Source organism: Bos grunniens, chromosome X, assembly GCF_055505025.1.
Source record: "Bos grunniens cultivar Pamir isolate PY7600 chromosome X, Bosgru_T2T1.0, whole genome shotgun sequence".
In the NCBI taxonomy this organism is placed as follows: Eukaryota; Metazoa; Chordata; class Mammalia; order Artiodactyla; family Bovidae; genus Bos; species Bos grunniens.
In genome coordinates this window covers 83,595,693-83,622,065 of record NC_141194.1, presented here as the reverse complement: position 1 = coordinate 83,622,065, position 26,373 = coordinate 83,595,693, and the positions used below count along the sequence as shown (strand labels likewise).

General features: G+C 39.7%; 1 protein-coding gene and 1 pseudogene across 12 annotated transcripts in view; one reads left to right on the top strand and one right to left on the bottom strand.

Annotated features, from left to right (window-relative positions):
* The window catches only part of DCX (doublecortin), a 398,585-nt gene that overhangs the window by 206,850 nt on the left and 165,362 nt on the right, over positions 1-26,373 (bottom strand). For 2 of the 12 annotated variants that reach the window (XR_015159047.1, XR_015159049.1), the window contains one exon: positions 18,027-18,523. The exons of 9 other annotated variants lie outside the window; for them this stretch is intronic. The gene's annotated coding sequence lies outside the window, so the exon portion shown is untranslated. Of the gene's footprint in view, positions 1-16,336; positions 18,524-26,373 lie in introns of those variants that run through there. One more of the 12 variants, XR_015159048.1, reaches the window with a different exon arrangement.
* On the top strand, positions 24,861-25,605 carry LOC147340779 (GTP-binding nuclear protein Ran-like; annotated as a pseudogene).

The following is a 26,373-nucleotide window of genomic DNA, read 5'->3' as shown; positions in this document are numbered from 1 at the left end:
TTGTTCAAAAAACAATTTATAAATCTGTCTATAAATTTAACATACATTTTAATCCAAAATACTACTACACTGCTATAAATAAGTAGCCTCTTCATTCAAATACTTTACAAGTAATACTCTATGATACTTATGTATTAATGGTTGGCAATAATGAATACAGTCAGTCTTCCTAAAGAACACTTTAGCTTTATTGACAAATCTAACATTGATTTTTATACTAAAAATCCATGTTTAAAGGATCTTTCAAATAACCCAAGTGCAGGGAACATCATAATGTTCCCTAAACTCTTTGGAAGGCGATCAGAGATACACTACTGGGCCATGCTTCTGGCCTGACACAGGTGTGTGTTGGATGCTACATTTATTCCCTTTGATGCAGCAGCAACCTACCATGTACATTTTGTGGTTTTCCAGAATCCTTGTATCTCCTCTGGACCACCATTTGATCCTTTTACCTTCTCTTGAAAGGTAAAGGAGGATGCAGTATAAACAAAAGACAAACACATTTTTTTTAAAGAAGTTACAGAAAAAGTCAAGTAACGAATTTTATTTTATTTTATTTTATTTGACTTTTTTTAAATTTTATTTTTAAATTTTACATAATTGTATTAGTTTTGCCAAATATCAAAATGAATCCGCCACAGGTATACATGTGTTCCCCATCCTGAACCCTCCTCCCTCCTCCCTCCCCATACCATCCCTCTGGGTCGTCCCAGTGCACTAGCCCGCAAGCATCCAGTACCGTGCATCGAACCCGGACTGGCAACTCGTTTCTTACATGATATTTTACATGTTTCAATGTCATTCTCCCAAATCTTCCCACCCTCTCCCTCTCCCACAGAGTCCATAAGACTGTTAACGAATTTTAAATAATGAGATCAAATTTAATTTTCAGTCCAGTTCAGTTCAGTCGCTCAGTCGTGTTCGACTCTTTGCGACCCCATGAATTGCAGCACGCCAGGCCTCCCTGTAAATCACCAACTCCCGGAGTTCACTCAAACACGTGTCCATCGAGTTGGTGATGCCATCCAGCCATCTCATTCTCTGTTGTCCCCTTTTCCTCCTGCCCCCAATTCCACCCAGCATCAGAGTCTTTTGCAATGAGTCAACTCTTCGCATGAGGTGGCCAAAGTACTGGAGTTTCAGCTTTAGCATCATTCCTTCCAAAGAACACCCGGAGCTGATCTCCTTTAGAATGGACTGGTTGGATCTCCTTACAAGGGACTCTCAAGAGTCTTCTCCAACACCACAGTTCAAAAGCATCAATTCTTCAGCGCTCAGCTTTCTGGACAGTCCAACTCTCACATCCATACATGACTACTGGAAAAACCATAGCCTTGACTAGACGGACCTTTGTTGGCAAAGTAATGTCTCTGCTTTTCAATATGCTATCTAAGTTGAACATAACTTTTCTTGCAAGGAGTAAGTGTCTTTTAATTTCATGGCTGCAGTCACCATCTGCAGTGATTTTGGAGCCCCCAAAAATAAAGTCTGACACTGTTTCCACTGTTTCCCCATCTATTTCCCATGAAGTGATGGGACAAGATGCCATGATCTTAGTTTTCTGAATATTGGGCTTTAAGACAATTTTTTCACTCTCCACTTTCACTTTCATCAAGAGGCTTTTTAGTTCCTCTTCACTTTCTAACATAAGGGCGGTGTCATCTGCATATCTGAGGTTATTGTTATTTCTCCCGGCAATCTTGATTCCAGCTTGTGCTTCTTCCAGTCTGGCATTTCTCATGATGTATTCTGCATATAAGTTAAATAAGCAGGGTGACAATATACAGCCTTGACGTACTCCTTTTCCTATTTGGAACCAGTCTGTTGTTCCATGTCCAGCTCTAACTGTTGCTTCCCGACCTGCATATAGGTTTCTTAAGAGGCAGGTCAGGGGTTCTGGTATTTCCATGTCTTTCAGAATTTTCCACAGTTTATTGTGATCCACAGTCAAAGGCTTTGGAATAGTCAATAAAGCAGAAATAGATGTTTTTCTTGAACTCTCTTGCTTTTTCAATGATCCAGGGGATGTTGGCAATTTGATCTCTGGTTCCTCTGCCTCTTCTATAACCAGCTTGAAGATCTGGAAGTTCATGGTACACGTATTGCTGAAGCTTGCCTTGGAGAATATTGAGAATTACTTAACTAGCGTGTGAGATGAGTGCAATTGTGTGGTAGTTTGAGCATTCTTTGGCATTGCCTTTCTTTGGGATTCAAATTAAAACTGACTTTTTCCAGTCCTGTGACCGCTGCTGAGTTTTCCAAATTTGCTGGCATATTGAGTGCAGCACTTTCACAGCATCATCTTTCAGGATTTCAAATAGCTCAATTGGAATTCCATCACCTCCACTAACTTTGTTCCTAGTGATGCTTTCTAAGGCCCACTTGACTTCACATTCCAGGATGTTGGGCTCTAGGTGAGTGATCACACCATCGTGATTATCTTGGTTGTGAAGCTCTTTTTTGTACAGTTCTTCTGTGTATTCTTGCCACCTCTTCTTAATATATTCTGCTTCTGTTAGGTCCATACCATTTCTGTCCTTTATCGAGCCATCTTTGCATGAAATGTTCCCTTGGTATCTCTAATTTTCTTGAAGAGATCTCTAGTTTTTCCCATTCTGTTGTTTTCCTCTCTTTCTTTGCATTGATCACTGGGGAAGGCTTTCTTATCTCTTCTTGCTATTCTTTGGAACTCTGCATTCAGATGCTTATATCTTACCTTGTCTCCTTTGCTTTTCACTTCTCTTCTTTTCACAGCTATTTGTAAGGCCTCCCCAGACAGCCATTTTGCTTTTTTGCATTTCTTTTCCCTGGGGATGGTCTTAATCCCTGTCTCCTGTACAACGTCATGAACCTCTGTCCATAGTTCATCAGGCACTCTATCTATCAGATCTAGTCCCTTAAATCTATTTCTCACTTTCACTGTATAATCATAAGGGATTTGATTTAGGTCATACCTGAATGGTCTAGTGGTTTTCCCTACTTTCTTCAATTTAAGTCTGAATTTGGCAATAAGGAGCTCATGATGTAAGCCACAGTCCCCTCCTGGTCTTGTTTTTGCTGACTGTATAGAGTTTCTCCATCTTTGGCTGCAAAGAATATAGTCAACCTGATTTCGGTGTTGACCATCTGGTGATGTCCTATGTTGAGAGTCCTCTCTTGTGTTGTTGGAAGAGGGTCTTTGCTATGACCAGTGTGTTCTCTTGGCAAAACTCTATTAGCCTTTGCCCTGCTTCATTTCATACTCCAAGGCCAAATTTGCCTGTTACTCCAGGTGTTTCTTGACTTGCTACTTTTGCATTCCAGTCCCCTGTAATGAAAAGGACATCTTTTTTGGGTGTTAGTTCTAAAATGTCTTGGAGGTCTTCATAGAATCGTTCAACTTAAGCTACTTCAGCGTTACTGTTTGGGGCATAGACTTGGATTACTGTGATATTGAATGGTTTGCCTTGGAAACGAACAGAGATCATTCTGTTGTTTTTGAGATCGCATCCAAGTAGTACATTTCGGACTCTTTTGTTGACCATGATGGCTCCTCCATTTCTTCTAAGGGATTCCTCCCCACAGTAGTAGATATAATGGTCATCTGAGTTAAATTCTCCCATTCCAGTTCATTTTAGTTCGCTGTTCCTAGAATGTCGACGTTCACTCTTGCCATCTCTTGTTTGACCACTGAAAGAATGTGGTCCACTGGAGAAGGAAATGGCAAACCACTTGAGTATTCTTGCCTTGAGAACCCCATGATAAGTATGAAAAGGCAAAATTATAGGATACTGAAAGAGGAACTCCCCAGGTCAGTAGGTGCCCAATATGCTACTGGAGATCAGTGGAGAAAGAACTCCAGAAAGAATGAAGGGACGGACCCAAAGCAAAAACAATACCCAGTTGTGGATGTGACTGGTGATAGAAGCAAGGTCCTATGCTGTAAAGAGCAACATTGCATAGGAACCTGGAATGTTAGGTCCATGAATCAAGGCAAATTGGAAGTTGTCAAACAGGAGATGGTAAGAATGAATGTCGGCATTCTAGGAATTAGCAAACTAAAATGGACTGGAATTTAATTTTAGGGCTAATTAAATATTCAACTTACTAGTGATTTCCTACCTAATCAAGAGTTTGCCTGCATCCTAAGTTGCTTCAGTCATGTCCAAGTCTGTGCAACCTTATGGACTCTAGCCCGCCAGGCTCCTCTGTCCATGGGATTCTCCAGGCAAGAATACTGGAGTGGGTTACCATACTCTCCTCCAGGGAATCTTCCTGACATAGGTATCAAACCTGTGACTCTCATGCCTTCTGCATTGGCAGGCAGGTTCTTTATCACTAGCACCACCTGGGAAGCCTAATCAATGGTTTATTCTATGGCAAAACCATACAGTGCTCCATAGGATACTTGCCTGCTCCCTAATCCTTAAATTTTTCATGTGTAAGGGCCAGTCCTGGGAACAGAAGGTGTCTTAGTCAGCTGCATGCTATAACAAAATATGACTTTTCATTGTATCCTCACATAGTGGACATCAGAGACTAGAAGGATACTCTCTTGTGTTTCTTCTAATAAGGTCACTCACTAATCCCATAAGGGCTCCATGCACATGATCTAATTATCTCCCAGAGGCCCCACTTCCAAAAAACCATCACACTGGAGTGTTATGATTACAACATATGAATTTTAGGGGGACACAAACATTCAGTCCATAACAGAAGGGCTGTCAACTACTCCATCACCTCTCCCATCAGCCTCCAAAACAAAGTCCAGGAATACAGTGGGAAGTTTCACTGAAGTTCAGTACTCAGCCCCCACTTCTGTACTCAGACTTACCAGCCATCATAGGTGGCTGCACACACTATGTGCTTGGACTACACAGCTATATAAGTCACTATTGTCAAAGGGAAAAAAAATAAAATGGCATTTCCTTTCATACATTTGTATCTTTGATCATGGGATTCCTTCAGGCTCGAATATTCTACCTTGCATTTTCTTTATCAAATCTCAACTCATTTTTTCAAGGCCTGGTCGGTGGCTAACTCTTCTGTGAAGGCTTCCCTAGTGTCCTCAGGCAGAACTAGCTCAACTTTCCTCCATACTTTCAAGTCACTTTACTTAGCACTGATAAGTCTGCCTAGTATGCACTTTATTCTGCTTTGTATTAACATACTGACACGTTTGTTCTCTTTGACTAGATTGGTCTAGAAGCAGATGTTAGTTCACCTTTGTTCATGACATGGAATCCCTCCCTCCCTATGGACTTTGGTTCAAAGTGGTCCTTATCCCATGATATTATTGGGGGGAAAGGTAAATAGTCATTCTTTTTTTATTCACCACTGATAAAGTATGCATTGTAATGAAGTCACGAAGTCCTCCCAAGACATAATTCACTATAAGCCAGTATTACATTTGCTGTGTTTAGTTGCTCAGTCTTGTCTCACTCTTTGTGACCCCATGGACTGTAGCACTCCAGGCTCCTCTGTTCATGGGGATTCTCCAGGCAAGAATACTGGAGTGGTTTGCCATGCCCTCCTCTAGGGGATCTTCCTAACCCAAGAATCGAACCAAGGTCTCCTGCGTTGTAGGCAGATTCTTTACCAGCTGTGCTACCAGGAAAGTCCAGAATTATCTTTAACAAAAGACCTTCTTAAACTCTATTCCAATAAATGTTTATATTTCAAGAACAGCAAGCCCTCCTTAAGATACACCCCTAAAAACTGGAAACAGAACTGCCTTATGACCCAGCAATCCCACTGCTGGGCATACACACTGAGGACACCAGAATTGAAAGAGACATGTGTACCCCAATGTTAATCGCAGCACTGTTTATAATAGCCAGGACATGGAAGCAACCTAGATATCCATCAGCAGATGAATGGATAAGAAAGGTGTGGTACATATACACAATGCAGTATTACGTAGCCATTAAAAAGAGTACATTTGAATCAGTTCTAATGAGGTGGATGAAACTGGAGCCTATTATACAGAGTGAAGTAAGACAGAAAGAAAAACACCAATACAGTATAGTAATGCATATATATTGAATTTAGAAAGATGGTAACAATAGCCCTGTATCAGATCAGATCAGTCGTTCAGTCATGTCCGACTCTTTGCAACCCCATGAATTGCAGCACACCAGGCCTCCCTGTCCATCACCAACTCCCGGAGTTCACTCAGACTCACCTCCATCGAGTCAGTGATGCCATCCAGCCATCTCATCCTCTGTCGTCCCCGTCTCCTCCTGCCCCCAATCCCTCCCAGCATCAGAGTCTTTTCCAATGAGTCAACTCTCCGCATGAGGTGGCCAAAGTACTGGAGTTTCAGCTTTAGCATCATTCCTTCCAAAGAAATCCCAGGGCTGATCTCCTTCAGAATGGACTGGTTGGATCTCCTTGCAGTCCAAGGGACTCTCAAGAGTCTCCTCCAACACCACAGTTCAAAAGCATCAATTCTTCGGTGCTCAGCCTTCTTCACAATCCAACTCTCACATCCATACATGACCACAGGAAAACCATAGCCTTGACTAGACAAACCTTTGTTGGCAAAGTAATGTCTCTGCTTTTGAATATGCTATCTAGGTTGGTCATAACTTTCCTTCCAAGGAGTAAGCGTCTTTTAATTTCATGGCTGCACTCACCATCTGCAGTGACTTTGGAGCCCAGAAAAATAAAGCGAGACAGCAAAAGAGACACAGATGTATAGAACAGTCTTTTGGACTCTGTGGGAGAGGGAGAGGGTGGGATGATTTGGGAGAATGGCATTGAAACATGTCTAATATCATATATGAGACAAATCGCCAGTCCAAGTTCAATGCATGATACCAGATGCTTGGGGCTGGTGCACTGAGATGACCCAGAGGGATGGTATGGGGAGGGAGGAGGGAGTGGGGTTCAGGATGGGGAACATGTGTATACCTGTGGTGGATTCATGTTGATGTATGGCAAAACCAATACAATATTATAAAGTAATTAACCTCCAATTAAAATAAATAAATTTATATTAAAAAAAGATACACCCCTAAAATCCAACCTGCAGAAAGTATTATCGTTAAGTCTCCAGTTACTCTTTGGAAAACATGAACTAACAACCAATAAAGTCTATGTGTATATTTATTATCTACTCCTTGACATCTGTTCTTACTGTCTCCATAAAAGGAATTCTTTTTAATGTATGAAGCATGACTTTCCCCATCTTTACAGTCAGTTTTACAATCAATTTGTACTCATCAGTGGCTCAGTTGTAAAGAAACTTGTGCCAGTGCAGGAGATGCGGGTTCTATCCCTGGTTTGGAAAAATCCCCTGGAGAAGGAAATGGCAATATACTTCAGTATTCTTGCCTGGGAAATCCCATGGACCAAAGAGCCTGGTGGGCTACAGTTGGTGGGTCTCAGAGAGTCAGACATATTTAGATAAGTAGCTACATATTTCCAGTACACAGTTGGGAGGAGCACTATGCTGATCTGGCTATTATTCTGGTCTCGTAGAATACAAGGGAGGAATGATCTACTCAGTTATCAACTGGGTTTCGTTCTTTCATTATTGCAGATACACCTGTGCAAATAGCAAACCTCTAAAATCAGCACTTTGGATCACAGTTTAGTCTACTTTCTGGACCCAGATGGGACTCTAGGAACATCATTTCAAAATGAATATCAGAGTATTTGCCCCTGCAGTCCTTTTGGCTGGATGGGGCAAGAGATTGGCCAAGGAGGTGCAATAATAAGAAAAATGCTCAGTAGTCTCTCTGCTTCTTCAGTCAGGCTCCCAGACAGACTTCTGAATCTCCAGAGTGATTCATACTCAATGACACTGTGTTCTGAGAACTTCAATGTGGTAGGGTAGAAAGGACTTCGCAGGTGGCACTAGCAGTAAAGAACTCGCCTGCCAATGCTGGAGACATAAGAGACGTGGGTTCAATCCCTGGGTCGGGAAGATCCCTTGGAGGAGGGCATGGCAACTCACTCGAGTATTCTTGCCTGGAGAATCCCCATGGACAGAGGAGCCTGGTGGGCTAAGGTCCATGGGATCACAAAGAGTCAGACACAACTGAAGTGAGCTAGCATGAAGGCAGAGTAGAAAGAACAGAGGATTTGAAATTTGGGAGGAGGGTTCAGGATGGGGCACACATGTATACCTGTGGCAGATTCAGTTTGATATTTGGCAAAACTAATACAATTATGTAAAGTTTAAAAATAAAATAAAATTAATTAAAAAAAAAGAAATTTGCTAAATTTGAGCCTAATTCCTGAACTCGAGATAAATCAATTAAATTTCGTGAAATATATACCACTTTTTAAAAATGTAAAATGGAGTTAATGCCTACCCACATAGGATTGGGTAATGTATAACTGAGATGATGTAGGGCTGAACACACAGGAAACATTAATAGTAGCTTTAACCTATGAGTTGTCAAAAAAAAAAAAGCTGCAGGGTAACAGACAGTCCCTTCATCGGGCATTTGGTATGTGCACAATATTTTTGGATTTTTGCATGTACTAACAGCTCACATTTTTTTCATAGTAACTATGGAATTCTAAATAGGACATATCAGGTTGACTTCCTCCCAAAAAGTCCCACAGTATTTGCTCATCCTCAGTCTGAAATCTGAAATTCCCTTTAGTTTCACTTATAGTTCATCTAAATTGCAAAGCCTCAAGGACAGCTCGATGTTTATGCAGTATTGCAAAAGATCCCAAAAGCCGGTTTTGATAAAGAAAAGAAAAATTGATGAAGATACTAGGCCTTAGCGGATGGCTAACACCAAAGGGTAGGGATGGGTAAAGCCAGAAAAAGGTACACTCTTAATATAATAAGCTTGGTATATACATCAAGACTCTTGGAGAAAAATACTAATACTTAACTATTGAATACTATGTACCAGGCACTGTTCTAAGCCATTTACATGGAATGTTTTATGTAATACTTGCAATAACCCTCTGAGGCTGTTACCTTATTCTTCCCATTTTTCAGATGAAAATACTGAGGGTCTAAGAAATTAAGTGGGTTTCCCAGGTGGTTCTGTGGTAAAGAATCCACCTGCCAATGCAGAAGAAGTGGGAATGATCCCTGGGTTGTGAAGATCCCCTGGAGAAGGGATAGCAACCCACTCCAGGATTCTTGCTTGGAAAAATCCCATGGACAGAGGAGCCTGATGGGCTACATACAGTCCATGGGGTCACAAAGAGTCAGACATGACTGAGTGAATGAGCACCGAGCGCACAAGAAGCTGAGTAATTTTACAAGGTTACTTGCAGAGCCAGGATTTGGATGCAGTCTGGCTAGATCTTGAGTTGATCTATTATCTGTGATTTTAAGCATCATATATGACAACAGCTGACATTTGGTAAATGTCGATGGTAAAATCTATGAGATGTAGTTCTAAGCACTTAACGTGAATTATCTCATAATAATCCTCCAACAACCCTTGGGAGTGTCATTGTTAACTCCATTTGACAGAATAAGAGTCTGTGATTCAGAGAGTTAAATTACTTGCCCAAGGTCATGTAGCATAAAAATGACAAATAAGCCAAGATTCCAACCAAGCACTTTGGTTCTGTGGCTTGCATTCTTTTTTTTTTTTTTCATTCAAGTATAGCTGCTTTACAATATTAGCTTCAAATGTACAACATAGTGATTCAATATTTTTATAGATTATAATCCATTTAAAGATATAAAATATTGGCTGTATTCCCTGAGCTGTACATTATATCCTTGTATCTTATTTTATACCTAGTAGCTTGTACCTCTTAACCTTCTATATCTTGCCCCTCCTCCCATCGCTGTCCCCACTGGTAACCACTTGTTTGTTCTCTATACCTGTCAGTCTGTTTCTGTTTTGTTACACTCATTCATTTCTTTTATTATTTAGATTTGTGTCTGGCATGCTTAACAGGCTACCTTATACTGCCTCTCCAGGTAAAACAGGTATTACTAACCCCATCTAACAGATGAGAAACAGGTGTCCTGTGTCTGAGGTCACATAGCCCCTAAGCAGAAACAGATCCTAAAGCCAGGGTTTCAGAATCTTTGCTTTAACCAGGACATCTTCTACAGCTTGGGATTTACAGTTTGCAAGGCCTTTCACAGTTTTGCCTCTGTTAAATAGGCAGCTCAAAGGCAGTTTCTCAGGCTTTGGTTATTCCACAACAGCTTGGTGGATTAGTTGCTGTTCTTTTTTGGTGTTCTAAAACTGAGAATTCCTAAAGGGTTGATCTAAGAAGATTATAAAGAATAACCCTAGAATGTTCTTTCCTAACACTCTGCCTCTCCATCTTCAGGCCTTACAGGAAATACATTGGCAATTATCACAGGAAAACCAATCATTCAGCCAGCACTACCTAACAAATTGCTTTGAAACTATTTTGGAAGTGACAGATGAGTGCCAGGTCCTGGAAGGCACATGTTCTTGCTTCCTTAATTGCTGCCTGATCAAAAAGCATAAGGCAAATAATATTGAGACTCTTATCTCCAAAGTGCACTACTTCTGATGGCAGAAGAAGCTGTACATGTACCTATTAAACAGGCCTACTGAAACCTTGTTTGCTCAATATTAATTAAGAGATGCTAATATAACCCAGAATCTGTGAACAAGGCAAGAAGTCATTTGTAGATTATCAGGACACGTATTTCATATTTTTATAAATTTTTAATAGCTTAAGTAGCTAAAAGTACTTTTATAAACATGAAAATTCAACCATTTAATGCCTCTAGGATATGAGAAAAAGGTTAATGTTTAGGTCTTCCAATTTGGAATAAAAATATTGAGATGAAAAGCTAACCAATACAATATTGTAAAGTAATTAGCCTCCAATTAAAATAAATAAATTTAAATTAAAATAATAATAATAATTTTAAAAAATGGAATGACCAGACAGAGGGACTGTCTTCCATTTCTTTGGCAGCCAACTGCTTGTGACTTAGGAGGAGATTTAGTAGCTCCCACATATTCCAGTGAGGGAAAAAAAAAAAAAAAGAAAAGCTATTAAAAAAGACAGGTTTCCAGATTCTTAATTTGCTGCTATATCCTTAAGCTAATGGCTCTACATAGCAGTACTCATTCTAGGCAAAAACATAAGTATGATATTTGGTTTTGGGTCTTTCTGTATTTTCCTTTATCCACTCAGCAATCTTCATGTCCTTTCTGTGCTTCTCTCTTCCTCACTCAAATGGCCTAATGCTAAAAGATTTTTATTATGGTTTCTAAAGTGGACCAGAACCATACTCTATGACTTGCTCTCCACATTCCCACTTGAAAAATTACCCAAGTCCCATTCCAATAGGACTTTCTACAAAGTGTAATTTATAAAAGCAACCATATGACTTCAAAATCCCAGTTCTGGGAAAGTATGTGGCACAAACAAAAGTGCTAGTAGGTAAGACTAGATGTAGGAAGATAAAAGAGTGAGGTAAACAACTGTCCTAGTTTGCCCATTGCTGAGGCAAATTTCCTGGGACATGGGACTTCAGTGCTAAACCCAGAAAACTTCCAGGTGAACTGAAACAAGTCGTTTCAGTTGAGTTCAGTTCAGTCGCTCAGTCAAGTTGGACTCTGCGACCCCATGAATGACAGCACGCCAGGCCTCCCTGTTCATCAACAACACCCGGAGCTCACTCAAACTTACATTCATCGAGTCAGTGATGCCATCCAGCCATCTCATCCTCTGGCGTTCCCTTCTCCTCCTTCCCCCAATCCCTCCCAGCATTAGGGTCTTTTCCAATGAGTCAACTCTTCGCATGAGGTGGCCAAAGTACTGGAGTTTCAGCTTCAGCATCAATCCTTCCGATGAACACCCAGGACTGATCTCCTTTAGGATGGACTGGTTGGATCTCCTTGCAGTCCAAGGGACACTCAAGAGTCTTCTCCAACACCACAGTTCAAAAGCATCAATTCTTCGGTGCTCAGCCTTCTTCACAGTCCAACCTTCACATCCATACATGACGACTGGAAAAACCATAACCTTGACTAGACAGACCTTTGTTGGCAAAGTCATATCTCTGCTTTTCAATATGCTATGTACGTTGGTCATAACTTTTCTTCCAAGGAGTAAGTGTCTTAATTTCATGGCTGCAGTCACCCATCTGCAGTGATTTTGGAGCCCCCCCCAAAAACATCTGACACTGTTTCCACTGTTTCCCCATCTATTTCCCATGAAGTGGTGGGACCGGATGCCATGATCTTCGTTTTCTGAATGTTGAGCTTTAAGCCAACTTTTTTACTCTCCTCTTTCACTTTCATCAAGAGGCTCTTTAGTTCCTCTTCACTTTCTGCCATAAGGGTGGTGTCATCTGCATATCTGAGGTTATTGATATTTCTCCCGGCAATCTTGATTCCAGCTTGTGTTTCTTCCAGCCCAGTGTTTCTCATGATGTACTCTGCATATAAGTTAAATAAACAGGGTGACAATATACAGCCTTGACGTACTCCTTTTCCTATTTGGAACCAGTCTGTTGTTCCATGTCCAGTTCTAACTGTTGCTTCCTGACCGGCATATAGGTTTCTAATGAAGCAGGTCACGTGGTCTGGTATTCCCATGTCTTTCATAATTTTCCACAGTTTATTGTGATACACACAGTCAAAGGCTTTGGCATTGTCAATAAGGCAGAAATAGATGTTTTTCTGGAACTCTCTTGCTTTTTTGATGATCCAGCAGATGTTGGCAATTTGATCTCTGGTTCCTCTGCCTTTTCTAAAACTAGCTTGAACATCTGGAAGTTCACGGTTCATGTATCGCTGAAGCCTGGCTTGGAGAATTTTGAGCATTACTTTACTAGCATGTGAGATGAGTGCAATTGTGTGGTAGTTTGAGCATTCTTTGGCATTGCCTTTCTTTGGGATTGGAATGAAAACTGACCTTTTAGCCAGTCCTGTGGCCACTGCTGAGTTTTCCAAATTTGCTGGCATATTGAGTGCAGCACTTTCACAGCATCATCTTTCAGGATTTGTAATAGCTCCACTGGAATTCCATCACCTCCACTAGCTTTGTTCATAGTGATGCTTTCTAAGGCTCACTTGACTTCACATTCCAGGATGTTGGGCTCTAGGTGAGTGATCACACCATTGCCATTATCTTGGTCGTGAAGATCTTTTTTGTACAGTTCTTCTGTGTATTCTTGCCACCTCTTCTTAATATATTCTGCTTCTGTTAGGTCCATACCATTTCTGTCCTTTATCGAGCCATCTTTGCATGAAATGTTCCCTTGGTATCTCTAATTTTCTTGAAGAGATCTCTAGTTTTTCCCATTCTGTTGTTTTCCTCTCTTTCTTTGCATTGATCACTGGGGAAGGCTTTCTTATCTCTTCTTGCTATTCTTTGGAACTCTGCATTCAGATGCTTATATCTTTCCTTTTCTCCTTTGCTTTTCACTTCTCTTCTTTTCACAGCTATTTGTAAGACCTCCTCAGACAGCCATTTTGCTTTTTTGCATTTCTTTTCCATGGGGATGGTCTTGATTCCTGTCTCCTGTACAATGGCAGGAACCTCTGTCCATAGTTCATCAGGCACTCTATCTATTAGATCTAGTCCCTTAAATCTATTTCTCACTTTCACTGTATAATCATAAGGGATTTGATTTAGGTCATACCTGAACGGTCTAGTGGTTTTCTCCACTTTCTTCAATTTAAGTCTGAATTTGGCAATAAGGAGTTCATGATTTGAGCCACAGTCAGCTCCCAGTCTTGTTTTTGCTGACTCTACAGAGCTTCTCCATCTTTGGCTGCAAAGAATATAATCAGTCTGATTTCAGTGTCAACCATCTGGTGATGTCCATGTGTAGAGTCTTCTCTTGTGTTGTTGGAAGAGGGTGTTTGCCATGACCAGTGCATTCTCCTGGCAAAACTCTATTAGCCTTTGCCCTGCTTCATTCCATACTCCAAGACCAAATTTGCCTGTTACTCCAGATGTTTCTTGACTTCCTACTTTTGCATTCCAGTCCCCTATAATGAAAAGGACATCTTTTTTGGGTGTTAGTTCTAGAAGGTCTTGTAGGTCTTCATAGAGCCGTTCAAATTCAGTTTCTTCAGTGTTACTGGTTGGGGCATAGACTTGGATTACTGTGATACTGAATGGTTTGCCTTGGAAACGAACAGAGATCATTCTGTTGTTTTTGAGATTGCATCCAAGTACTGTTTTTCAGACTCTTGTTGACCATGATGGCTACTCCATTTCTTCTAAGGGATTCCTGCCCGCAGTAGTAGATATAATGGTCATCTGAGTTAAATTCACCCTTTCCAGTCCATTTTAGTTCACTGATTCCTAGAATGTCAATGTTCACTCTTGCCATCTTCTGTTTGACTACTTCCAATTTGCCTTGATTCGTGGACCTGACATTCCAGGTTTCTATGCAATATTGCTCTTTACAGCATTGGACCTTGCTTCTATCAACAGTCACATCCACAACTGGGTATTGTTTTTGCTTTGGCTCCATCCCTTCATTCTTTTTGGAGTTATTTCTCCACTGATCTCCAGTAGCATATTGGGCACCTACCAACCCAGAGAGTTCCCCTTTCAGTATCTTATCATTTTGCCTTTTCATGCTATGCGTGGGGTTCTCAAGGCAAGAATACTGAAGTGATTTGCCATTCCCTTCTCCAGTGGACCACATTCTTTCAGACCTCTCCACTATGACCCATCCGTCTTGGGTGGCCCCACACAGCATGGCTTAGTTTCATCGAATTAGACAAGGCTGTGGTCCATGTGATCAGATTGGCTAGTTTTCTGTGATTGTGATTTCAGTGTGTCTGTCTTCTGATGCCCTCTCACAACACCTACCGTCTTACTTGGGTTTCTCTTAACTTGGACGTGGGTTATCTCTTCATGGCTGCTCCAGGAAAGAGCAGCCGCTGCTCCTTACCTTGGACAAGGGTTATCTCCTCATGGCCACCCCTCCTGACCTTGAATGTGGAGTAGCTCCTCTTGGCCCTCCTGTGCCTGAGCAGCCGCCGCTCCTTGGACGTGGGGTTGCTCCTCTCGGCTGCCTCCCATAACCTTGGCTGTGGGTAGCTCCTCTCGGCCGCCACCCCTGACCTTGGATGTGGGGTAGCTCCTCTCAGCCGCTCCTGTGCTGACACAGCCTGGCACTCTCAGTCGCCGCCCCTGACCTTGATCGAGGGGTAGCTCCTCTCAGTCGTGCTTCTGCACGGTCTGTTGCAGCCGGTTTACCCAAGGCATATTTTTTACAGTAAGCAAACAATTAAAAAAAAGAACAAATATTCATCAGTAGAGTAATAGTTGAGTAAATTAAGGGATGTCATTTTGTAGAGTATTACTTAGTTATTGAAAAGAATGAGGCAAATCTCATGTATTGAACAGAAAATATTCCTGCAAAGAATCATTAAATCCAAAATCAAGTATACAATAAAATGTCCAGTATAATACCATTTTTGCTATAGTTTCTTTTTTAAAAAAGGCAATGAAAGTAGAAAAGTGACATGATCAGATTTGCCTATTAGATCTAATCCTAAATGTGAAAATAACTTGGCATTTAAAAATCCAGTTTTGTATTGGATAACACAGGGGTAATCCACACATTTGGAAAGATCATTAGAGCAATTATTAATAGTTATTATTCCTCAGGCCTATGAATTTTGAAAAATGTATCCTAAATTCATGAAAAAAAATAGAGTAATCTAGAATAACTTGGGATTCCCTTGTGGATCAGTTGGTAAAGAATCTGCCTACAATGCAGGAAACCTGCATTCAGTTCCTGGGTCAGGAAGATCACCTGGAGAAGGAAATGGCAATCCACTCCAGTATTCTTGCCTGAGAAATTCCATGGACAGAGGAACCTGGCGGGCTACAATCCATGGGTGTCACAAGACTTGGACACGACTGAGTGACTAAACCACCACCATAATAACTTAGAATTACAGTGTCATACCAGAAAAGATGAATGTTCAAAAAAATGAATAGAAAAACAAAAGAATAATAGAATGAAAGCAAATAGGCATGATTCTCAATTTTTAAGTTAAGTGGCCTAAAAAAAAAATCCAAATGCAATTGCTAGTGATGGAAGCAGAGAGAAGGAGTAAAAACTTGTAAGATAATGCTTAGCTAGGAAATAAAAATGTTTAATAAATAAAGTTTAGAGCTGTTTGAGTTTCATGATAGTGCAGATCTTTGATATGAACAGATTCACTATATGACATATATAAAAATAAATAAAACTGATTTGAAAACTTTTTAGTAAGTAGATATAGTCACTGCAAAAATTGTGTTTTGTGAGTGAAATATGTTATAGAGGTATGCAATACTTTGGGGAGTTGTCAGTGTCTCAGGACTTCTTTCTTTTATATGCCAAAAGTCATCTATATACAGAAGGCAATAAGAATAAAAATTAACTATGGTACACCAAATGGGTAATGATGATTTTTATTGATTAATATGAATAAAAAATATTTTAACTTTTTCTTAATACTCTTCTGTTTTCCAACTGTACCTACAAATGAAATGTAGTCCTTTTATAATCAGAAACAACAACAACAAAATTAGTTATTAGCTTCTGTGCATCACTGGGGGGCTTTCCTCCTAGCTCAGTCAGTAAAGAATCTGTCTGCAACGCAGGAGACTGGGGTTCCATTCCTGGGTAGGGAAGATCCCCTGGAGAGGAAATGGCAACCCACTCCAGTATTCTTGCCTGGAGAATCCCATTAACAGAGGAGCCTGGCAGGTTATAGTCCATGGGGTCACAAGAGTCAGACACGACCTAGCGACTAAATCACCATCCATCACTGGAAAAGGATTTCCACTGTGTGGAAAAGGATTGTGTCAATGCAATGTTGGTGAGAGTGTAATGCAGAGGAACAAAACTTGCCACCCTAAAATGCTCTTCAGGCTGTAGATTATTTCAAGCTGAAAACGAGCAGGGCCCAAAAGACTCAGGAAGAACCTTAGACATTCCTCCTAACTGTGTAAAGAATGTAGAGAAAGCCAATTCCAAGAAGTGAGATATTATTAATACCATAGATAACTACAGTAAAACTACATGGGTTAGACAAGGAGGAACCTAGAAAAGTCTGTTAAAATTCCTATCTGGGTCTCACTGCTTTTGTTGTTGTTGTTGTTCAGTCAACTCTTTGTGACCATTGTTTCTGTGATGGAGTAGCCATCATAGTCAACAAAAGAGTCTGAAATGCAGTACTTGGATGCAATCTCAAAAACGACAGAATGATCTCTGCTCGTTTTCAAGGCAAGCCATTCAATATCACTATAATCCAAATCTATGCCCTGACCAGAAATGCTGAAGAAGTTGAAGTTGAATGGTTCTATGAAGACCTGCAAGACCTTCTAGAACTAACACCCAAAAAAGATGTCCTTTTCATTATAGGGGACTGGAATGCAAAAGTAGGAAGTCAAGAAATACCTGGAGTAACAGGCAAATTTGGCCTTGGAGTACAGAATGAAGCAGGGCGAAGGCTAATAGAGTTTTGCTAAGAGAACACAATGGTCATTGTTTCTGTAAGGCCCAGCAAACATTTGTTTACCAAACATTTGCTTTTTAATTTCCATGTCAATTGCCTTACTCCCCCTTGAAGTCTTAAACCACTACCCCCAACATCCTCTTTTGTTTTTAGCTGAAAATGGTATAAAGGTGAGGGTTTCAGCCTTTTTGGCAAGTTACTCAGTTCTCCTGGGTCTCTTCCATCTATACATGTTATTAAACTTTTGTTCAATTTTCTCCTGTTGATCTGTCTCATGTCAATTTCATTCCTAGACCAGCCAGAAGAACCTTGAAATGTAGAGGAATTTTTTTTTTTTCCTTCTTGACAGTAAATAGGTGACCCCTTTTTAGAAGGCAATTAGCTGTATCAATAAAATGTTTTAGCTTGAAAATCTTCAATCCAGCAATTTCACTTTTCTGTGTGGATATCTGTATATATAAGGACAATTACTGTAGCATTATAATAGCAGAACTTTGAACAAACCATATTCATCAATGGGTTATTGGTTAAATGTAAGCTGTGTATCATTGGAAGGACAGATGCTGAAGCTGAAACTCTACTTTGGACACCTGATGCAGAGAGCCAACTCATTAGAAAAGACCCTGATGCTGGGAAGATTGAGGGCAAAAGAAGGTGGCGACAGAGAATGAGATAGTTGGAGTCCATCACTACTGATCACCAACTCAATGGACTTGAGTTTGAGCAAACTCTGGGAGATAGTGAAGGACAGAGAAGCCTGGTGTGCTTCAGTCCATGGGGTCACAAAGAGCCAGACACAACTTAGCGACTGAACAACACCAACAACAATATACTAAGGAATAAAGGGAAGACAATTAAAAGAATAGGTAAATAATGACATGGAAGGCTGTCCATGGTATGTGGTTGAATGAAAACGAATTGCAGAATAATGTATTTGTAACCTTATTCCTTATATGTGTACATGTACACAAACATATTTGCATGAGCATAGAAAAAGTCTTGCCTGGAGAATCCCAGGGACGGGGGAGTCTGGTAGGCTGCCGTCAGTGGGGTTGCAGAGTCGGACACGACTGAAGTGACTTAGCAGCAGCAGCAGGAGCAGCAGCAGCAGCAGAAGAAAAAGTCTAGAGATATAGAAATGAAACTGTTCTGTTAAAACAGTGGTTACTTCTGTAAAGGTTAGGGGAAGGGTGGAGAGAGGCTTTCACTTTATATATTTATGTATTGCTTAAGATTTTCTTTTTTAGTCATAAACATGTAAAATCTTGTTAAAAAAGGAGTTTTATCCTGAAAAAGAAATCATTACACATGCGCACGTGCACACACACACACACACACACACACATACACACAATCAGAAAACTCTTTCACATTAAAGTGTTAGAAGTTGATTGGAACCATAAAATTTGACCTGAGGAATCAGATGCAATTTAGCTGATGGTCTCCAGAAATGCAAAATCCTACCACCAAGGAATGAATGAATGACTGAATGGCATTTTAGATTTGGCACAGTAGAAAAAAGAGGTGAACAGTTTTGGGTGAACTGAGGGCAGAGAGTGTTCCTAGTGTTTCCACATTATATCACAACACGTGAAAGACAACAAACATATTCTCTCAAAGGGTTTAGGGAATCATAGGCTATATTATATAATTTATTTTCAGGGCTAGTTCCAGGAAACCACTCTAAAGTCTTATGTACTGATTCCAGCCAGGTCTCTAAAGGACTTCCAGGATGACCAGTAAAGTCTAATAACATGGCTAAATTTTCCATTGAATTGAACCTAAATATTTCAATAGATAGCCCTATAACAACATGGTTTTCAATATGTACATTCTTCATGGAACATTATGCTGTGAGTTCCTATTAATTAAATTTAACCTAGACAACACTTATCAGCACACCACCTTCACTCTCTGCTACCAAAAAAGAGAAAAGAGAAAAGAAAAAAAGATGGCTGCAATTTGCTCAGACATCCTGGTTTTGTTGAAATGATTTTAAATCCTTTGTTTCTTAATCGATACTTTCCCCATAGTAATTAAAGTATGGCAATAAATAAGGATGAAGCCTTTTATATTACTTGACAATGACAGGGTCAGGCTCTCAATCTCAAATTCATCAGCTTGAGATGAGAAGCAGCAGCACAACGGGGGAAACCCATCTGTCTTTATTAAGACTTGGCACCAATAGAGAAAAGCTCATTTAGTAAATGGCAGTTCCCATTCTGCAAAGCGACAGAAAATTTACTGCACTGTCAGCAGGAAAAAAAATAATCCACTCAGAGAAAGTTGTTATATTCAGTTCATTCGCTCAGTTGTGTCTGACTCTTTGCGACCCCATGGACTGCAGCACTCCAGGCTTCCCTGTCCATCACCAACTCCTGGAGTTTACTCAAATTCATGTCCACTGAGTCGGTGATGCCATCCACCCATCTCATCCTCTGTCATCCCCTTCTCCTCCCACCTTCAATCTTTCCCAGCATCAGGGTCTTTTCCAATGAGACAGTTCTTAACATCAAGTGGCCAAAGTATTGGAGTTTCAGCCTCAGCATCAGTCCTTCCGATGAATATTCAGGACTGATTTCCTTTAGGATGGACTGGTTGGATCTCCTTGCAGTCCAAGGGACTCTCAAGAGTCTTCTACAACACCACAGTTCAAAAGCATCAATTTCTTTGGCCCTCAGCTTCCTTTATAGTCCAACTCTCACATCCATACATGACTACTAGAAAAACCATAGATTTGACTAGGTAGACCTTTGTTGGCAAAGTAATGTCTCTGCTTTTGAATATGCTGTCTAGGTTGGTCGTAACATTTCTTCCAAGGAGCAAGCGTCTTTTAACTTCATGGCTGCAGTCACCATCTGCAGGGATTTTGGAGCCCGAGAAAATAAAGTCTCTCACTGTTCTCATTGTTTCCCTATCTATTTGCCATGAAGTGATGGGACCAGATGTCTTGATCTTCGTTTTCTAAATGTTGAGTTTTAAGTCAACTTTTCAATCTCCTTTTTCACTTTCATCAAGAGGCTCTTTAGTTCTTCTTCACTTTCTGCCATAAGGGTGGCATCATCTGCATATCTGAGGTTACTGATATTTCTCCCAGCAATCTTGATTCCAACTTGTGCTTCTTCCAGCCCAGCATTTCTCATGATGTACTCTGCATATAAGTTAAATAAGCAGGGTGACAATATACAGCCTTGACATATTCCTTTCCCAATTTGGAACCAGTCTGTTGTTATATTAGAGAGATTTAAAGAGAAAGCATTTTACTGATATTACAGAGGATAAAAATTTCTACCTAATAATACATAGCAAAGTAGAAAAAATGAGTAAATAAAAAGCTAGGTCATTGTTCATAGTGCCTTTCCCTTCCCTAACACACTTATCTTCTAGACCTATTCCTATCTTTTCCATCATTTATGGCTAGAAATAAACCCCAGATCTACCCAAAGCCCTTCCTAATTTCAATCCAAACTAATTTCATCTTCCTGCCACCAGATTCTTTTAATGGGCATAATTTAGTACACTAAATTTACTATGTATTTTCATCCTCTAATTATTCAAGTACTGGTTTGCTCTGCCCAACTAGGTTTCAAGCTCCTTGTGGAATGTTTAAGACACCTTAGCACTTGGAAGGGTGCTAGGCAAATAATAAGTGTTCAACAAATGCTTGATAATGAAATTTTTTCTGCTCTAAATCTCATTATCTATGATGACCATCTTCATTAGACAAGAAACTGGAAAAAAAAAAAAAACCAATAGCTCAATTTCTTAAATAATTCAAAAGTATTTACCAAAGTAATACATACCCAAGGTTAAAACATAATAGAATAAAGGAGGGCTTACAGTGCAAAGCAACGGATATCTGTTCCACCACACCACATCTCATATTTATGTACCCACCCCCACCCAGGACAGCCCCCTCTATTTGTTTGGCTGTTTCTTCTTGTAGTTACCTCCTATAATTCTAAAAGATACATGCACCCCAATGTTCACTTTAGCACTGTCCACAGCCAAGTCATGGAAGCAATCTAAATGTCCATTGATTTTTTTTTTTAGTGAATAAAGAAGATGTAGTATACATTTACAATGGAATATTACTCAGCCATAAAAAGAATGAATTAATGCCATTTTCGGGAACATGGATGGACCTAGAGATTATCATACTAAGTGAAGTAAGCGAGACAGAGAAAAACAAGTATCATATAATGTTGCTTATATGTGAAATCTAAAAAAAAAAAAGAAAGATACAAATGAATGTATATACAAAACAGAAATAGATGAAAACAGACTTATGGTTAACAAAGGGGAAAGGGGTGGGGGCAAGATAATATTAGGAGGTTAACATATACACACTACTATATATAAAGTAGATAACCGATAAGGACCTACTGTATAGCACAGGGAACTAAACTCAGTATTTTGTAATAATCTATATGGGAAAAGAGACTTCCCTCATAGCCCTGTCAGTAAAGAATCTGCCTGCAATGCAGGAGACCCTGGTTCGATTTCTGTGTTAGGAAGATCCCCTGGAGAAGGAAATGGCAACCAGTATTCTTGCCTGGAGAATCCCATGGAGAGAGGGGCCTGGCAAGATTTGGACACGACTTAGTGACTAAACAACAACCATATGGGAAAAGAATCTGAAAAAGAATATATATACATAACTGAATCACTGTGCTATACACCTGAAAATAACATGACATTGTAAATCAACTAGACTTTAATTCAAATAAAGAACACCAAGGTCAATATCATTCTCATTTCTTTGTAGGTTACTATTTTCTCTCTGGAAGCTTTGACGATATCTTTATACTTTTTACTCTGATATTTCATAAGAATATACTCTGAAAATTTCTTTGATAATTCTCTCTACTTTGTTCTCTCTTGAATTACTATTAGTCAAATGTTGAATCTCCCTAATTTTCCTTCTGTATATCATGTTATTTTCTATCTCATTTTCCTTCTTTTAGTCTTTCTGTGCTTTCTTTTATATTTCCTCAACTCTTCCAACTTCCCTTGAATTACATCTCAATAATCATATTTTTTAATTTAATTTTTTTGTTTGACCTCTTATTATTTATTTTCAGATATCCTATTTCTGTTATATAAATGAAATGTTTCCTTGAATCTCTCTGAGTTTACTAATTAGAGTGTTTTGCCTCTCTTCTCTCTTTTGTCTCTCAAGAGCCCTTGATTTTTTTTTTTTCTATCTGTACATCATTCTTTCATGTTGAAAGTTTTCCTTAAATATTTGGTGATCATTGATTCTTTTGTTCACATGGAAGAATGAGACAGTAAAAAAAAGTGTTTGGGAACTTCATATACATGAATAGGGAGCTAGTCATTTTGTTGTTGGATTTTCTAAATGCAAAAAAATGTGGAGGCCTTTTCTCTTGGACCTCTCAATCTCTTTAAAGAATAACGTCAATTTTTGGAGCTCATGGAGGATATTTCTGACTACAAGGTATTCTGTCTACCAGACTGGGTGGGGGGTGGGTAATGGAGGAATCTATAAAAATGACTTATTAAAAAAATCTATAATAATTTATCCCTTCTCCAACCCTTATGCCTTACATCTCACTCATTCTTTTTTTTCAAATGTAGCATTTATGCAGAGAAGGGTGACTTTGTCTTTCACTGTAACACCCCCTCTGCAAGTATTGTAAACTGTAGCTTCTTCTATACTACTTTGTCAGTTCCTACACCTCCATCTGCTTTCCAGCTTTTATCCAAGTTTCATCCACTAATGGCTCCTTTTCCATTCTCTTCAACATCATGAATTTATATCTTTTGCATTCTTTTGCTATCTTGAGATGAAGAGGTAATATATGTATGTAATCAATCTGCTGTCTTTAATTTATTGAATTGCATAAATCTGTTTTTTGTTTTGTTTCTTTTTGGCCATGCTGCACAGCTTGCAGGATCTTAGGCCCCCATCCAGGGATTGAACCTGGACCCTTGGCAGTGAAAGTGCCAGGTTTTGACCACTGGACCACCAGGGAACTCCCTATAAACCTGTTTTGATTTAAGTTTGAGCTCTCACTTTGCTATTTACTTTATTTCTTCTGGAAGTATCATATATATTGCTGTGATGACATTCAGTTGATTTAGTAATAAAAGCCCATTTTATAGGATACTGAAACATTAGAACAGTGAACTTCAATATAGTCCCTTTTTAAGCATTATTTTATTTTTCAGCTTTGTTAAGATGTAAATAACATATACCTTTCATGTATCACAGGCTTAGCATGGTGAAGGGGCTTGAGTAACTCAAAGAACCTATGCCATGCAGGGCCACCCACGATGTCCAATGGGTCATAATGAAGACTTCTGAGGAGGCTTTACAAATAATTGATGAAAGAAGAGAAATGAAAGGCAAGGGAGAAAAGCAAAGATATACCCAACTGAATGCAGAGTTCCAAAGAATAGCAATGAGATGTAAGAAGGCCTTCTTAAGTGAACAATGCAAAGACATAGAGGAAATTAATAAAATGGGAAAGACTAGAGATCTCTTCAAGAAAACTGGAGATATCAAGGGAATATTTCATGTAAGGATGGGTACAATAAAGGACAGAAATGGTAAGGACCAAACAGAAGCAGAAGAGATTAAGAAGTTTCAAGAATATACAGAAGAACTATACAAAAAAGGTCTTAATGACTTGGATAACCACAATGGTGTGGTCACCACATAGAGCCATATATCCTGGAAAGTGAGGTCAAATGGGTCTTAGGAAGCATTACTAAGGACAAAGCTAGTGGAGATGATGGAATTCCAATTGAGCTATTTCAAATCCTAAAAGATGATGCTGTTAAAGTGCTGCACTCAATATGTCAGCAAATTTGGAAAACTCAGCAGTGGCCACAGGACTGGAAAAAGTCAGTCTTCATTCCAATCCCAAAGAAAGGCAATACCAAAGAATGCTCAAACTACTGTACAATCGTGCTCATTTCACATGATAGCAAAGTAATGCTCAAAATCCTTCAAGCTAGTCTTCAACAGTTATGTGAACCAAGAACTTCTAGATGTACAATTTGGATTTCGAAGAGGCAGAGGAACCAGAGATCAAATTGCCAACATTTGTTGGATCTTGGAGAAAGTAAGGGAATTCCAGGAAAACATCTACTTCTGCTTCATTGACAATGCTAAAGCCTTTATGTGAATCACAACAAACTGTGGAAAATTCTTAAAGAGATGGGAGATCCCTTACCTGTCTCCTGAGAAAATTGTATGTGGGTCAAGAAATAAGTTAGAACTGGACATGGAACCACTGGTTCAAAATTGGGAAAGGAGTACAACAAGGCTATATATTGCTACCCTGCTTATTTAACTTATATGCAGAGTACATCATGGGAAAAGCCGGACTGGATGAATCACAAGCAGAAATCAAGATTCCTGGGAGAAATATCGACAAGCTCAGATATGCAGATGATACCACTCTCATGGCAGGAAGTGAAGAGGAACTAAAGAGCCTCTTAATGAAAATGAAAAAGGAGAGTGAAAAAGCTGGCTTAGCAGTCAGACAAGTGCAGAGACATTTCTGGAAGTAACATTGCAATGACTGGCCAAGGAGAACTCCAAGTTCAGTTCAAACATGTTTTGGTTGGTGAAGGTGTTATTGGAAAAACTACATTTGTGAAACGTCATCTGGTGAATTAGAGAAGCATGTAGCTACCTTGGGTGTTGAGGTCCATCCTCTTGTGTTCCATACCAACAGAGGACCAATTAAGTTCAATGTATGGGATACAACTGGTGAGGAGAAATTTGGTGGACTGAGAGATGGCTATTACATACAAGCTCGGTGTGCCATTCTAATGTTTGCTGTAACATCAAGGGTTGCTTACAAGAATGTGCCTAATTGGTATAGAGATCTGGTACGAGTGTGTGAGAACATTCTGATTGTGCTGTGTGGCAACAAAGTGTGTATTATGGACAGAAAGGTTAAGGCAAAGTCAATTGTCTTCCACCGAAAGAAGAATCTTCAGTACTATGACATTTCTGCCAAAAGTAACTACAGCTTTGAAAAGCCCTTCCTCTGGCTTGCTAGAAAACTGATCGGAGACCATTACCTGGAGTTTGTCACCATGCCTGCTCTTGCCCTGCCAAAGTGGTCATGGACCCAGCCTTGGCAGCACAGTACAAGCACAATTTACAGGTTGCTCAGACAACTGCTCTCCCGGATGAAGATGATGACCTGTGAGAAAGTGAAGCTGGGGCCCAGCATCAGAAGTCCAGTTTTATTCGCAACTGTTCTGTGATGTCAGTGGTGCAGCATGTTTGCTACTGTATTACATAGCTAAACAGAACATATGCTTAATCTTTGGATGCTGAAGGAGATGGATGGGCTTTGGACTGAATGTGGCAGTTTAAAAAAAAACCTTCATTTTTTTGGACCTGGATATTTAGGTGTTTTGGAACACAGCTGTTTCCTCCTTGCATTTCAAATATAAGACTGCTATAGTCACATGACAATATTGAGAGGTGGAATCTTGTTTGTTACTGTCATTCCCATTCTTTTTCGTTTAGAATCAGAATAAAGTTGTATTTCAAATATCTAAAAAAAAAAAAAAAGCTGGCGTAAAACTCAACATTCAAAAAATTAAGACCGTAACATTCAGTCCCATCTCTTCATGGCAAATAGATGGGGAAAAAGTGGAAGCAGGGACAGATTTGCTTTTCTTGGGCTTTTCTTGGACTACAAGAAGATCAAAACACTCAATCCTAAAGTAAATCAGCCCTTAATGTTCATTGGAAGGATTGATGCTGATGCTCCAGTACTTTGGCCACAATGCAAAGAGCCTACTCACTGGAAAAAATTCTGATGCTGGGAAAGATTGAGGGCAGGAGAAGGGGAGCAATAGAGGATGAGATAGATAGCAGCACCACTTGAACAAACTCCAGGAGATAATAGGGAAGCCCAGTGGGGAAGCCCGGTGTGCTACAGTCCATGAGGTTGCAAAGAGTTAGACATGATTTAGC